This window comes from Sus scrofa, chromosome 9 (assembly GCF_054392235.1).
Source record: "Sus scrofa isolate SSC_HxYL_T2T_F1_AM1 chromosome 9, Sscrofa_HxYL_maternal_Yorkshire_Landrace_v2.0, whole genome shotgun sequence".
Taxonomy (NCBI): domain Eukaryota; kingdom Metazoa; phylum Chordata; class Mammalia; order Artiodactyla; family Suidae; genus Sus; species Sus scrofa.
Genome location: NC_139391.1, coordinates 96,287,309 through 96,302,644, shown reverse-complemented (window position 1 = coordinate 96,302,644; position 15,336 = coordinate 96,287,309). Strand labels below are relative to the sequence as shown.

The window sequence follows — 15,336 nt, the reverse complement described above, 5'->3', positions numbered from 1 at the left end:
AGCCAGAAAGCCCAGCCACTGCTGATCCACGATGGTACCAGGCAGCTAGACTAAGGGTGGAATATTGTAATTCACTAAGAAAGGTCTTCTGGGAGTTTTGGTTGCAGCAGAAACGAATCTGACTAGCATCCATGAGGACGCAGGTTTGATCCCTGGCCTCGCTCAGTGGGTTAAGCAGCCGGCGTTGCCATGAGCTGTGGTGTAGGTTGCAGATGCAGCTCGGATCCCGTGTTCCTGTAGCTGTGGCATAGGCTGGCAGCTACAGCTCTGATTCAACCCTGAGCCTGGGAACCTCCATATGCCAGGGTGCAGCCCTAAAAAGACAAGAAAGAAAAAAAAAAAAAGAAGAAGAAAGGTCTTCTGTGTTTTTCAGACAATTCCATCTCTGAGGCTGAGGTAAACACCCTTCGAATTCTGTGTTAAAGCTGTGGTCCATGTAACAAAGCCATTGCTACTTTCATGAGTGGCCAGCTGCAGAGAGATATGCTGAAGTGGTTATAATAAAATTTCTGCCAGAAGCAGTTCTGTATATGTCTCCATGCATTGTAAAAACTTCTACCTGCAACAAAGAAGGTGCCTGAATGCTACAGCATTGTCAGTGGCAGGTGGAGAAGAGAAACCTCTGTTTTGCCACCAAGTTGTCATTATCCTGGAACTTCTCAAATTTTTCTGGCCCCCAACATCAGCATCATCTAAATAAAAGCTGACTCGCCCAACAGGTGTCTTGATGTAAAACTAGAAAATGAAATCAGATAATACAAAGAGCAGAGGGGAAAACATCCATAAAGAAAAACGGCAACTCAAGAAACAAAAGCAAACATTTTATCCTCCCCAGGCAAGGGGGAGATCCTCCAAGTATGCAGGCACCAAGTGGCAGTATTTGAGCCACTGGTGAGTAACTGGGGTATGTGGAGAAATGTAAGTAACATCTGGATGAGCATTAATAGACTTTGGCAACAATTTATACTAAAATTTTTTTAAAATCATGGGGCTAGGATTAGAGTAAGACAAAGAAGTAACTAGGGCGCAAACTCAGCAAGGCACTCATCTGAGCTGACCCAACATCTACCTGGTCCTGAGAGTGATGTCTCCTTAAAATCTGCATCCTAGGTGCCTCTATTTCTTCACTCTTGTCCTGGAGCTGCTACATCATTTCATGTCTGTCAACTCTTCATCCCTAGGCCTGGAATAATTTCCCTATGTTTAACCAACTGTGGTGGAGGCAGAGATGATGGTGAGAAGTGGATTAGATTGAATATACTAAGGACAGAAAACAAATAGGATTTAGTGACTGTGAAGTTGGATGCCAGTTAGGGAAAGGGAGGGGCCAGATCTCCTGAGGGCTGTCCTGCCACTGTGCCACCCAGCCAGGCTGCAAGTGCCCCACCAGATGCTGAAGGCAGACCTGTCCTCTCTCTGAAGCGAGGCAATTTTGACCGCAGAGTCGGAGGTGTGGAGAAACCAACCCCTCTCTCTGGGCACCTCTTTGGGGTTCTGCCAAACCCTCTCCACCCCCAACTCTGGGCCTGGAGGTCGCGCTTGGCAGAGGCAGGTGGGCTCCGCCGGTGTTCCGACGCCCTCTAGTGGCCATCAGCTCTAATACAAACTCGCAGCCTTTCCTCCTGCCTCCCTCCCCAGCCCTGGGGGCTGCACTTGCCTTGGGCTCCTTTCCTTCCTCCTCTCCCTCTAAGGACAATGAAGGCCCTACAAAGGTTTAGGATCTCTTGGAGAAGGCATCTTAACTCTGAGAAGGTGGTTTGGAGAATGAACCTGAAATATTGTATTTTTCTCCTGATGTTTCCAAGGAGGAACAGCTCTAGTTTTCTTAGTCATAAGAAATACAGTTATAGGGAGTTCCCGTTGTGGCTCAGCAGGTTACTAACCCAACTAGTATCCATGAGGATGCAGATATGATGCACATGAGGCCCTAAAAAGCAAAAAATAAAAAATAAAAAATAACAAAGTTATAAATATGATGTTCTTAGCTAGAAATAGAAAAGCAATTTTTTTATATATATAATATATGGAAGTTCCCAGGCTAGGGGTCAAATCAGAGCTGCAGCTGCCAGCCTACACCACAGCCACAGCAACACAGGATCTGAGCCAGGTCTGCCACCTACATCACAGCTCGAGGCAGCGCGGGATCCTTAACCCACTGAGCAAGGCCAGGGGTTGAACCCTGTCCTCATGGATACTAGTCAAGTTCATTACTGCTGAGCCACAAGAGGAACTCCAGAAAAGCAACATTTTAGAAAGTATGTTCTTTCTTTTTGAATGGATCTTTCGCTGAAGATGGAATAATGGTCTCCCCTTGACTTGGACTGTAAACACATGCAATCTCTCCTTGACTTTACTGACTCAGTTGTGACACTGAAAAGAGAAAAACAGTGCATGATCAATTCTTCTCCATAAAACACTCACATTAACAGGGTTTCTAGAGACCTTTACAAAGCTGCTTTCTAAGAAGAAAGATTAATTGATCGTGACATGTGGGCTAACTAGATTAATGTGCTTTTAAAAAAATTATGAGATACTAAATAAAATCCACAGCCTAGCTGGACAGAACTGCAGAGTGGGCTGTTTTTTCCAGTTATTTTCTTTTGCTCTCTCTGGCCTTACCCTTGTATCCTCCCCAGCACCCCTCACACTCAGTCTCCTCACTCTTGTTACCCAATACGTAACCAGCTCCCCTTGTCCTCTCACCCTCCCAATTATATGACCAAACTGAGGGTTATCTGATTCTTTTGATAGAAAACAATTCCTGGAGTTCCCTTGTGGTGCAGCAGATTATGGATCCTGTGTTGTCACTGCAGTGGTTCTGGTTGCTGCTGCAGCAACACAGGTTCAATCCCTGGTGGGAGAACTTGTGCGTGCTGCAGGTGCAAGAAAGAGAGAGAGAAAGAGAGAAAGAGAAAAAGACAAAGAGAAAGAGAAAGGGAGGGAGGGAGAAAGGAAGAAAACAATTCCCAGAGTTCCCGCTGTGGCTCAGTGGTAACAAGCCTGACTAGTATCCATGAGGACATGGATTAAATCCCTGGCCTCTCTCAGTGGGTTAAAGACCTGGCATTTCTGTGAGCTGCAGTGCAGGTCTCAGACACGGCTCGGATCCAGCATTGCTGCGGCTGTGGCATAGGCCGGCAGCTACAGCTTCGATTCGACCCCTAGCCTGGGAACTTCCATATGCCATGGATGCAGTGCTAAAAAGAAAGAAAAAAGAAAGAGAAGAAAAAGAAAACAATTACCTACCCCAAGAGAATAAATCTCTACATTTATGCTGGTTGACTTTTCTGTCACTGTCATTGTCCTAGGGCCCACTCCCCAGCCACTGTCCACCCACTGGCAGATGGGGCCAACTCTTTCTTTCTCCTTCTAACAGAGTCTCTGAGAATTTGTCAACAGCAAATTAATAACACACAACATTGGGCATGTCATGTGTTAGCGTTAGAGATATGAGTTTCTTCTGAAAAGATAAAAAAAGTCAATTTGTTTTCCTATCTTATGTCTGAAAAAAGTGGATAACCTTTTGCAACATTTTTCTATTTCAATATACAATTCACCTGTCCTATTTGAAATACCTTGATATTAAAAGCATGAAAGTCAAGTGTTCTACAGAATGAGCCTTGTTTTTATTTCATTTACATAAAATGTTTTCAGTATGGTCCAAACTAATTGTCATCTAAACCATATTTTTTATTATACTTGTCAGGTCCAAATGCGGGATACTGGGGGAAAAAAGGGTAGGAACACACCCTTTTCGGTGGTGATGACCTTGCACAAGAATGTGCCTATAGGAGTTCCCACTATAGCTCAATGGGTTATGAACCCGAGTCATATCTGTGAGAATTCGGGTTCGATCTCTGGCCTCGCTCAGTGGGTTAAGGATTCAGTGTTGCCATAAGGTGTGATGTAGACTGCAGACTCGGCTCGGATCCCACGATGCTGTGGCTGTGGTGTAGGCCTGCAGCTACAGCTCCAATTCGACCCCTAGCCCGGGAACTTCCATGTGTCATAGATGCAGCCCTAAAATAAATAAATAAATAAATAAAAATGTGCCTCTCACAGAGGATCTCCTTCCTCCCTTTCCAGAAGAATAGAACACACACAAGAAGAAGGCACCTGGTGCAGAGCCCCCAATTCCTATTTCATGGGTGTGAAATGTCTGAGACGCTATAAAGTCACCACTGTCTTTAGCCACACAACTGTGGTGTGGCTGCTGTGCTGTCTTCTGCCAGCCCACAGGGGGATGCTCCTTCACGGAGGCAGCACTAAAAGCACCCTGAGTCAAGATGAATGGAAACCATCCCATTAAACACACTTTGGATGCCAAAAAAGGGGGGCGGGAGGTAGGATTTCAAAATGTAGGTTTTGCAGCTCTTATAAATGTCTCTTGGGGCCTACTGCTTAACAAAAATGCTTCAGCCTTCATCTTTATGTTGAAAGCACTTGTTATTTCTGTAGTTTAGAACAAATTAAAATTTTCATAATCAATTAGCTTATCAGGGGCCCTATTTCATTTTTTTTTTCCTTCTCTCTCCTCCCCATCTCTCCCTGTCCCCTACCTTTCTTCCTTCTGTCCCTTCCTTCCATTTTCAAAACATTTTGGTAGAAAATAAGTGAGTTCTAGCAGGACATAAGCCTAGATTTTAATCTCGGTTTGGACACTCAGCACCATATTTACCATTTTTCTTTTGGTGAGTTAACCCCTATGAAGTTAGGTTTCCTCAGTTATAAATTGGATGGAGGGTTACATAACTTACAAAGTAGTGGGAGTGAAATGAATCAGCCAATATATGTAAATGCCCCTGATAAACGCTTAATATAATGCCATTTCCCCTCCATTTATATCATAGTCTAATGTAGAGATAATTATGTGTAAGTATTGTTTATCCAGCTATATAGGTAACAATATATATAGCCCTGAATGCCAGATCCAATACCAAAAGGTAAAAAAAGAGTCATCATTTTCCTTAAGACAATTTAAGATATGGGGTGAAGGTCCAAGTGGCTGTGACATTCCCAGCCAACTAACACTCCACAACATTATTCACTCTCAGAAAAACTACCAGTCACCGGTTTTGGTAAACAGTAAACAAACACAACAGGGTAAGAGAATCCAGATGCCATTTGGGCGACTTAGTATTGTAGAGAAGTCTGGTCACACACTGGTGGGAAAATAACATCTTAGAAAACATACAGCCTTGGAAACAAAAATCATCCATTATTTCATCCATATGCGATTCGATAGAAATACTACATTAAATTTATTTCTCTGAACATCAACGTTACCTTTACTTTGCAAGGCAATGGGATTTGATTACGAGTAAACAACAAAGAAATTACAAAATAACATTGCTAGCGTGATAGCACTATCTGGAAGCTTTTCTGAGGTTATGGATAGAGTGTTCTTATTTGGATCAAGTGGAGATGCAGCTCTCATCCTTAAAAATATTTTTTTTTAAATTCTAAACCCTTGCTTTGGCTCTGCCTTCCAATTAAGCATCTCTTCCTGTACTTAACATTTATTTAACAGAGAACTTTTTGAAAAACTTCACTTGCTATTTCCTTTTCCCATTCATTCTTCAGTGGCTTCAACCACCAGACCCCAGAGACACAAACTCCAGTGGCCTCTTCCAACAGCCAAAGCCAGGGGCTGGCTTCCTTCCACGTCTCCCCACTGAACACATCTTAGTTTTCCTGATTTTATTTATTTTCTTACTTGCTGATTGTTAAGTATTCATTTCCTTAGCTTCCTAGCCATTGTAAGCCAGTTTCTAATCTGACTCTATTCCTAAGGCTCTGATCATTACTGTTGTTGTTGGTTTTTATTTTTTATTTTTGTCTTTTTAGGGCCGCACCCATGGCATGTAGAGGTTCTCACGTTAGGGGTCGAAACGGAGCTGTAGCTGCCGGCCTAAGCCATAGCCACAGCAACACAGGGATCCAAACCGCATTTGCAACCTACACCACAGCAACTCAGGATCCTTAATTCATCGAGCAAGACCAGGAATCGAACCTGTGTCCTCATGGATGCCAGTCAGATTCGTTTCCACTGAGCCACGACAGGAACTCCTCTAATGATTACTTTTTTCTTTTTTTCCGTCTTTTGTCTTTTTTTTTTAGGACCGCACCCACAGCACATGGAGGTTCCCAGGCTAGTGGTCCAATGGGAGCTGTAGCCACCGTCCTACACCACAGCCACAGCAATGTCAGATCTGAGCCACATCTGCGACCTACACCACAGCTCACAGCAACACCGGATCCTTACCCCACTGAGCGAGGCTAGGGGTGGAACCCGCAACCTCATGGTTCCTAGTCAGATTTGTTAACCACTGAGCAATGACGGGAACTCCTGATGATTACTTTTGAGTCCCTTTAGGTAGCAGTATCTTTCCCTTAAATCATGTTTTTCAAAATAGCGTTTTCTTTCTTCTGTTTTTTTTTTTTTTCTCCTCCCATGACCTCTTTGAGTCATCTTATGAAGACTTTACAATTGTTTATAGTCATTCGTTTTATCCTTACCCTTGGATACATGCAAAGATTGTACTTCCCCTCTCCTCAAGTTACTCCACATACAAGCAATCATAGGTCCTGTTTATGCTATCTAAACATAAAACAAACAAACAAACAAAAATAAATAAATAAATATATAAATAAGGGAGTTCCCTTATAAATAAGTGGTTAGTGAATCCGACTAGGAACCATGAGGTTGTGGGTTCAATCCCTGGCCTCGCTCAGTGGGTTGGGGAATCCAGTGTTGCTGTGAGCTGAGGTATAGGTCTCAGATGCGGCTCAGATCCCAAGTTGCTATGGCTGTGGCATAGGCCAGTGGCTACAGCTCCCATTAGACCCCTAGCCTGGGAACCTCCATATGCCGCAGGTATGGCCCTAGAAAAGGCAAAAAGACAATAAATAAATATAAATAAGTAAATAAATAAAAACAAGTAAATAAATAAATAAACTTAAAACTTTGCTTTTAATTCCCAGTGAACCTCCCAGTCATCCAGTCTCATCTGGGCTCCTGTGACACTATCCCAGATGGTCTCTTCATACAAACTCCGCCCTTCCTAGATTCTCTTCTCCCTCCACATCACAGCCAGAATTCCCTTCGTGCAACAATTCCCCACACCCTGCGAGTGAAACCTGTAACATCACACAGAGACTCTGGCCTGATCTCCTGAGTCTGTTTTTCTCTCCCTCTCCCTCTCACCTTCTAGTTCTCTGCTGCAGCCACCTTGATGTCTCTCGTTTCCTTAAAAACACTGTGTTCTTTGACCTGCATCTCAGAATATTATACATTCTAATATCTCAAACCTAGAAGTTTCCTTGCCATTTTTTAATCTTCTTTTTTTTTGGGGGGGGGGCCACACCCAGGCATGTGGAAGTTCCCAGGCCAGGGATCAAATCCATGCCACAACAGTAAGCAGAGCCACAGCAATGACAATGCCAGATCCAGAACCCTCTTCACCACCAGGGAACTCCTCCATTTTTTTCTTAGTTAACTCATATAAATTCTTCACATCTCAACCTGTACATCATATTTCACAATTCCTGATACACACAAAACAACAAACATTTGTGTAAGAACACCAGATCCAGAGTTCCCGTCGTGGCGCAGTGGTTAACGAATCTGACTAGGAACCATGGGGTTGCGGGTTCGATCCCTGGCTTTGCCCAGTGAGTTAACGATCCGGCGTTGCCGTGAGCTGTGGTGTAGGTTGCAGACGTGGCTCGGATCCTGCATTGCTGTGGCTCTGGCATAGGCTGGCAGCTACAACTCCGGTTCGACCCCTAGCCTGGGAACCTCCATATGCCGTGGGAGTTGCCCAAGAAATGGCAAAAAGACAAAAACAAGAAACAAAAAAACAAAAAAACACCAGATCCGACATGAGTCTGTGGCCTATGCCTCAGCTCACAGCAACACCAGATCCTTAACCCACTGAGCAAGGCCAGGGATCAAACCTGCATCTATATGGATACTAGTTGGATTCTTAACCCACTGAGCCACAACGGGAACTCCCTGATTTATCTCATCTTTAACTACAGTGTCCTCTATGAAGATGCTAGTTGCCTCGGTGTCAAATATTACGAGGTTTATTTTTCTCATTTTACCTTGTAGTTATTACTATCTTCTTTATTTGTCCCATTTAACTAGATCCTCCAATTTCAGTACAACTATTGAACAAAATAATTAAATGATTAATCTTTGGATTAATATACAGACTAGACACAATAGATCTCATTTACTGAAAATGCCAATCTTTAGTTGCTGTTGAGGAATGTTTTATCTATAGTTTCTTGTCATGCACATCACAAACTTGCAAAGTTTACTTTCTTGATAGCTTCACCAAAGTTTAGAATTTTTTCTAAAAGTAAGTTATAAGTTACAATGCCAGGGTCATGGGTCATGTTTTCTTGTCTTTTGGATGCCACTAAATCACAATTTAATATCATTAAGGTATATTAAATTTTACACAGCTTACTTTGCAGGCAAAAATTGTGAACACAACTCCTTTTCAATAGATACAAAACCTATTGTAAACTACCCAAAAGGATGGATAATTTATATTCCTTCTTTCAATGAAATAAGCAATAAAACTATGATTTATAAGAACAAGACTACATTAAGAAATTTAAAGAAACAAAACAGGAGTTCCCGTCATGGCTCAGTGGTTAATGAATCTGACTAGGAACCTTGAGGTTGCAGGTTCAATCCCTGGCCTTGCTCAGTGGGTTAAGGATCTGGCATTGCCGTGAGCTATGGTGTGGGTTGCAGACATGGCTTAGATCCTGCATTGCTGTGGCTCTGGTGTAGGCCAGTGGCTGTAGCTCTGATTGGACCCCTAGCCTGGGAACCTCCATATGCCATGGGAGCAGCTCAAGAAAAGGCAAAAAGACCAAAATAAAAAAAGAAAGTATAACATTTTGTAAAATACATAACAACAGTGAAACTAAGTTACACATATATGCTCTTTTTTTTTTTTTTTTTTTTTTTTTTGTCTTCTGGCCATTTCTTGGGCTGCTCCCATGGCATATGGAGGGTCCCAGGCTGGGAGTCTAATCGGAGATGTAGCCACCAGCAATGCAGGATCCAAGCCATGTCTGCAACCCACACCACAGCTCACGGCAAAGCCAGGTCCTTAACCCACTAAGCAAGGCCAGGGATCGAACCTGCAACCCATGGTTCCTAGTCAGATTTGTTAACCACTGCGCCACAAGGGGAACTCCCACATATATGCATTTTATTTTATTTTTTTCTTTTTAGGGACTCACCTGTGGCATATGGAGGTTCCCAGGCTAGGGGTCAAATCAGAGCTGCAGCTGCTGGCCTACACCACAGCCACAGCAACGCCAGATCTGAACTATGTCTATGACCTATACCTCAGCTCACTGCAACTCTGGATCCTCAACCCACTGATCAAGGTCAGGGATCAAACCTACATCCTCATGGATGCTAGTCAGATTCATTTCTGCTGAGCCATGACAGGAACTCCTAGAGAAATATTTTTGCTGCTTGAAAGCATTAGGATTGCTGACTAAGACATGACTTAGGATCTAAGGGATCTAAGGGAAATTTTCTCCTGGTGTCTAATTTATCAAATTCAAGTTCTTTTTTTGTTTTGTTTTGTTTTTCTGTCTTTTTAGGACCACAACCACGGCATATGGAGGTTCCCAGGCTAGGGGTCGAAATGGAGCCATAGCCTCCAGCCTATGCCAGATCCACAGCAACGCCAGATTCAAACCACGTCTGCGTCCTACACCACAGCTCATGGCAACACCGGATCCTTAACCCACTAAGCAAGGCCAGGGATTGAACCCGCAACCTCATAGTTCCTAGTCAGATTTGTTTTTGGTTCACCACGTTGGGAACTCCCAAATTCAAGTTCTTAAGGTATTTATTTATTTCAAAAGTAGATTTCATTGTTTAAAGGATTTCTGACTTTCACAACAGGAATAAAAACAAAAAGAAACAAATGTGAACTAATCAAACTTATACACTTTTGCACAGCAAAGGAAACCATAAAAAAGATGAAATGACAACCCACGGAATGGGAGAAAATAGTTGCAAAAGATGCAGCCAACAAAGGCTTAATCTCCAAAATATACAAACAACTCATACAACTGAATAACAACAAAAAAACAAACAACCCAATCAAAAACTGGGCAGAAGACCTAAAGAGACATTTCTCCAAAGAAGACATATGGATGGCCAGTAGGCACACGAAAAAATGTTCAACATTACCAATTATTAGAGAAATCCAAATCAAAACTACAATGAGGTAGCACCTTACACTAGTCAGAATGGCCATCATTAATAAATCTACAAATAACAAATGCTGGAGAGGGTGTGGAGGAAAGGGAACCCTCCTATGCTGTTGGTAGGAATGCTAATTGGTACGACCAGTATGGAAAACAGTATGGAGGTTCCTCAGACAACTAAATATAGAATCACTATATGATCCAGTAACCCCATTCCTGGGCATATATTCAGACAAAACTTTCACTGAAAAAGATACATGCATCCCTATGTTCCCTGCAGCACTATTCACAATAGCCAAGACATGGAAACAACCTAAATGTCCACTGAGTTAAGAAGATGTGGTACATATACACAATGGAATACTACTCAGCCATAAAAAAAGAATGAAATGATGCCATTTGCAGCCACATGGATGCAGCTAGAGATTCTCATACTAAGTGAAGTAAATCAAAGAGAAAGACAAATACCATATGATATCACTTATATGTGAAATCTAAAATATGGCAAAATGAAACTATCTACAAAACAGAAACTCACAGATATAGAGAACAGACTGTGGTTGCTGAGGGGGAGGGGGAGGGACTGGAATGGCTGGAAGTTTGGGGTTAGTAGATGCAAACAGTTACATTTAGAATGGATAAACAACAAGGTCCTACTCTATAGCACAAGGAATTATATCCAATCTCTTGGGAGAGAATATGATGGAAGATAGTAGGAGAAAAAGAATGTGTATATATGCGTATGACTGGGTCACTTTGCTATACAGCAGAAATTGGCACAACATTGTAAATCAACTATATTTTAATAAAAATAAATCAATCAATAAAAATAAAAGATTTCTGCCTTTCATTAAGTTCATATAACAATGTAAGCGCAGTCCTAGGGATATAAATATAAAACTTGTTGACATCCTTGTGGTTTGGGATAGCTATTAATGTTTTTTTTTCTGTCTGGATAGAATTAATTTGGTTTTTGAATTGGTATGAAATAGAATACATGCATTTGCCTTGTTTCTATGTCTTTTATAAAACTGATTAAGGACAACTGAATTAATACTTATATTGCAAGAACAGATATGACCACAAAAAATGGCAAAGGCATTATTTATTTTATTTTATTTTTTTAGGACTGCACCCACAGCAGAAGTTCCCAGGCTAGGGGTTGAATCAGAGTTCAGCTGCCAGCCTACGCCACAGCCACAGTCACTCTGGATCCGAGCTACATCTGCGACCTAGACCACTGCTCATGGCAATGCTGGATCCTTAACCTACTGAGCAGGGTCAGGGATCAAACCTCCATCCTCATGGATCCTAGTCAGGTTCATTACCACTGAGTCACAACGGGAACTCTAGGCATTACTTTAAAATGGATTCTTTAAAAAAAGAATTGCAGTAGTAAAAAGAGATAATATTGCAGGTCTTATATTACTATCCTTTTGTAAAAGTTGTGAGAAATCATAAATAAGTAATTCTACATATATTAGCTAATAGTACGGTACTCCCAAATATTTCTCAAAATAGAAATGAGGTCCATATAAATACAGAGTATCACTAGAAAATATAGAGCCCCAAATGAACTTTCTGAGGGTAAGGTTCTTAAATAAAGAATAACATTTTACGTGTATAGCTATTGCAAACTCATCTGATATTTACTTTAATTGCTATGATGCTAATGAGTATACTTTGTATTCAAACAGATGTCACACATACTCCTACCTAAGTTCCAATATAATTCAGCCTTAGTTAAGGTCAAGTAAATGGATATTTAAAGTTGAATGTTACCAGGAGGGAGGGGAAAAAAAACAATTACAGCAAACATTAGCTCCTTAAAACAGCCCATTAAAGATTTCTATTAAATCATGTTGGGTTTTTTTTTTCTTTTTCTCACTGGGATATATACAGAATATAGTAATACAGGAAACTTGCTGTATCAACCACTCTTTTCCCTTGCTTCAGCTATTCTACTAATTAGCCTGGAAAATAGAAATTGGGATGCAAAAAATGACTCAGAAGGGGAGACTGTAATTTGCTTTACAATATTTAGTCTATGAAAAGGGTTTTTAAAATACTACTAATGCCAATTTATTTTAGCTGAAGGAACAGGTAGTTACATATATCGTTTTACTTCAGTTGGTTAGTCAAGGGATAAATTAGGAGATTGGGATTAACACATACACAATATTATACATTAAAATAGATAATCAACAAAGGACCTACCATACACCACAGGGAACACTACGCAATCATCTGTAAATAGGACTGTAAACAGATTCCTAACCTAAACAGGAATCTGAAAAAGAATGGCTAGTTGTATGTTTAACTGAATCACTTTGCTGTGCACCTGAAACTAACACAGCATTGTAAATCAACAATACCTCCTTAAAAATAATTTTTAAAAAGTAGCTTAATATTAAAAATAATCAATATGCTATTTGCTATTTACAAAGTTCTAAAGCTCATCAAGTCCTATAATAAGGACATGGTATATTTCCTCATTAAATTCTACCAGTCACCCCAAAATAGGCACTAGAATCCTTATTGGACTGAAAAAGACACTGGCAACTGAGGCAGAGAAGTTCAATGAGCTCCCCAAACACACACACACACAAAATAACATACCCAAGGATCAGCAAGGCTACAAAGTGTGAATGATTCTCTGACTCAAAACACATGCTTTATTTCCACTATGATATGCTATCGATGGAGAGATTTCATTTTCTTTGACTACGTGACTTTATTGCCAAGAACATCAGAGTGTGTGGGTCTTACAGTGAAGATATTTCCAATATACCCTTTGTAAACGTTCTATTTTCTACACCCCTAACACACACACACCACATACACACACACATCCTCAAGCACTGCTAAAAGTAAATCATCATGAAAAAAAAAAAAATTTAGGGAGGACTTCTTGAGACCAAAAGATACCGTTAAACAATGACAGACAACAAAGAGTTCTAAATTCTATCCTGTTCTATATACTATCTACTGCAGACAGCCGCTGGAATTCTTTCCTATTTAAAGTCAACTGAAGAACTGAAGGAAATTGCTTGAAAGTTTACAAGGAGCTCTGATAAACTTTCACCCATAGCAACTACTGATTACTAAACATGACAAGCACTCACACAGAAATATATATCCATAGAAAATTGAAAAACCTATAAAAACAATGGAATTTAAAAAAAAAAATCGTACGTTCTTAGCTTTCTTTCCCAGAAAACAAAGCAGGTGGTTTTATTTTACTTTCACGGCCGCCTGCACTTTGAAGACTGGCTCGTTCGGGTAATAAGCCACACCTGAAGGATTGTTTCAGTCATTCCATCCACTAGCTGAGATCGTAATGAAAAGTAACACTCCATTCTCAGCCTACCTGGGGTGTTCAACAGCCTCACATCTTGCATTAGTAGGAGACATACAGCTCAAATACTCGGAGCTGTTGGTGATGATGCCTATCTGGTCCATGGAGTCTCTGGAAATGAATATTTCTCTGGGTTGCAGCCCACTGCCGTAGGCTGTATCTGCAAATCATGAGATGCTATGCTATGGTCCATCCTTTGTCCTCTGTGAAGAGAAAAATGCCAGGACAGTGGGTCATTAGTATTCAAATGAATCTTCACTTGTCAGAAAATGAGTTACACTTTTCATCAGTTTTTTCCCCTGTACTGTTGTAGAACTGAGTTAAGATAGTAATTTTTAAAGAAACTCCTACCTACCCATTTTTCACTTCTAAGTTTTGCTTATATACACAAAGTAGAAGAGTAATATTTTTATTAAAAACAAATCACAAGATACCTCCTGAAAACAAAAACAGTCTGGTACCTGGTCTGATGCTCCAATGATCTGCAGCCCTGAGTGTGAGGGCCATTTGTTCCAACACCTCCCGGACTTAGCAAAATCCATGCTATGGAAAAGGAAGTAGATCGTACAAACTAGTTTTTCAACAGGTAAGTGATAAATTACAAGTGGAGACACACACACAGAGAGAGGCAGAGCATTAGATTAAAAGAGATGACCTAAAACTTGCCTTCTTGGGATCTTTCTATTCCAGGAAATGTTAACTTCCTCCAGTTCTCAAGGCGAAGGCCTTGAAGTTGACCTTAACTGTTCTGTTTCTTCCTCCTCTGCTTGCAGCCTGTGCAGAGTGACTTCTATCTGCTCTGCCTCCAATGCGTCTTCGCACCCCTGCACCCCAGCCCCCACCACTGCTGGGTCGAAGCGAAGCCTTTGGAGACCCTCTCCTGCACTGCTCAGTAACCTCCTAACCAGGCCCCTCTTTCCGCTTTTGGACCCTCAGTTGCACCGTCAAAAAGCAGCCAGCCCTGAGCCTTTTCAACTACAAGTCAGATTCTGACATTTATCAGCTCAAAATTCTCTAGGGATCGCTGGGTCTCTTTTTTTAATTCCTAAAATAGCCGAGGGCCCTCCTTGGTCCAGCGCCTCCTTCCCGCCCTCTTATCTCCCTCTTGCTCCTTGGGCTCTGGCCACCCTCACCTCCTTGGGTTCCTCAAACAGGTGGGAGGGAGGGGTCCCTCCTTGGAGACTTGAACTAGCTCTTTCCTGAGCCTAGAACCGTCTTTTCTGACATCTCCTGCTGCTCCTTCCCCAACAAATCTGAGCTCCAGCGCCAGCCTTCCCTCCGTCAAGTCCCACCCCCAGCTCGTTGCTCTCTGCCTACCTGGGGGGCTTTGCACCTGTAAGTTTTTTGGGTTTTTTTTTTTTCAGGGCAGCACCTGTGGCATATGGAAGTTCCCAGGCTAGGGGTTGAATCAGAGCTGCAGCTGCTGACCTACACCACAGCCACAGCAAGGCTAGATCTGACCTACAGCACAGCTCATGACAATGCCGGATCCTCAACCCAGTGAGCGAGGCAGGGGATCAAATCCGCATCCTCATGGATACTAGCCCCACTCATTACTGCTGAGCCACACAGGACTTCCTGTAAGTTATTTTATTGTCTGTCTTCCCTCATTTGAAGGAAAGAAAGCAGGGATTCTAAGTATGCACCCTGCTTAGAATGGTAATCGGCACATAGTAGGACTTCAAAATATTAGTTGAATAGAAGAATGAATTAATAAAAGT

At 41.7% G+C, this 15,336-nt stretch overlaps 2 long non-coding RNA genes across 2 annotated transcripts in view; one reads left to right on the top strand and one right to left on the bottom strand.

The window, feature by feature from the left end:
* LOC106507850 (uncharacterized) overlaps positions 1–1,949 on the top strand; it is an 80,498-nt gene extending 78,549 nt beyond the window's left edge. The window contains exon 10 of the long non-coding RNA XR_014815948.1: positions 374–1,949. This is a non-coding gene — a long non-coding RNA (uncharacterized LOC106507850). The remainder of the gene's footprint in view (positions 1–373) is intronic.
* LOC102161750 (uncharacterized) overlaps positions 1–14,258 on the bottom strand; it is a 40,767-nt gene extending 26,509 nt beyond the window's left edge. Inside the window, exons 1-2 of the long non-coding RNA XR_014815956.1 lie at positions 14,077–14,258; positions 13,628–13,818 (exon numbers count right to left, since the gene is read on the bottom strand). This is a non-coding gene — a long non-coding RNA (uncharacterized LOC102161750). The remainder of the gene's footprint in view (positions 1–13,627; positions 13,819–14,076) is intronic.
* Positions 14,259–15,336: the final 1,078 nt, after the last annotated feature.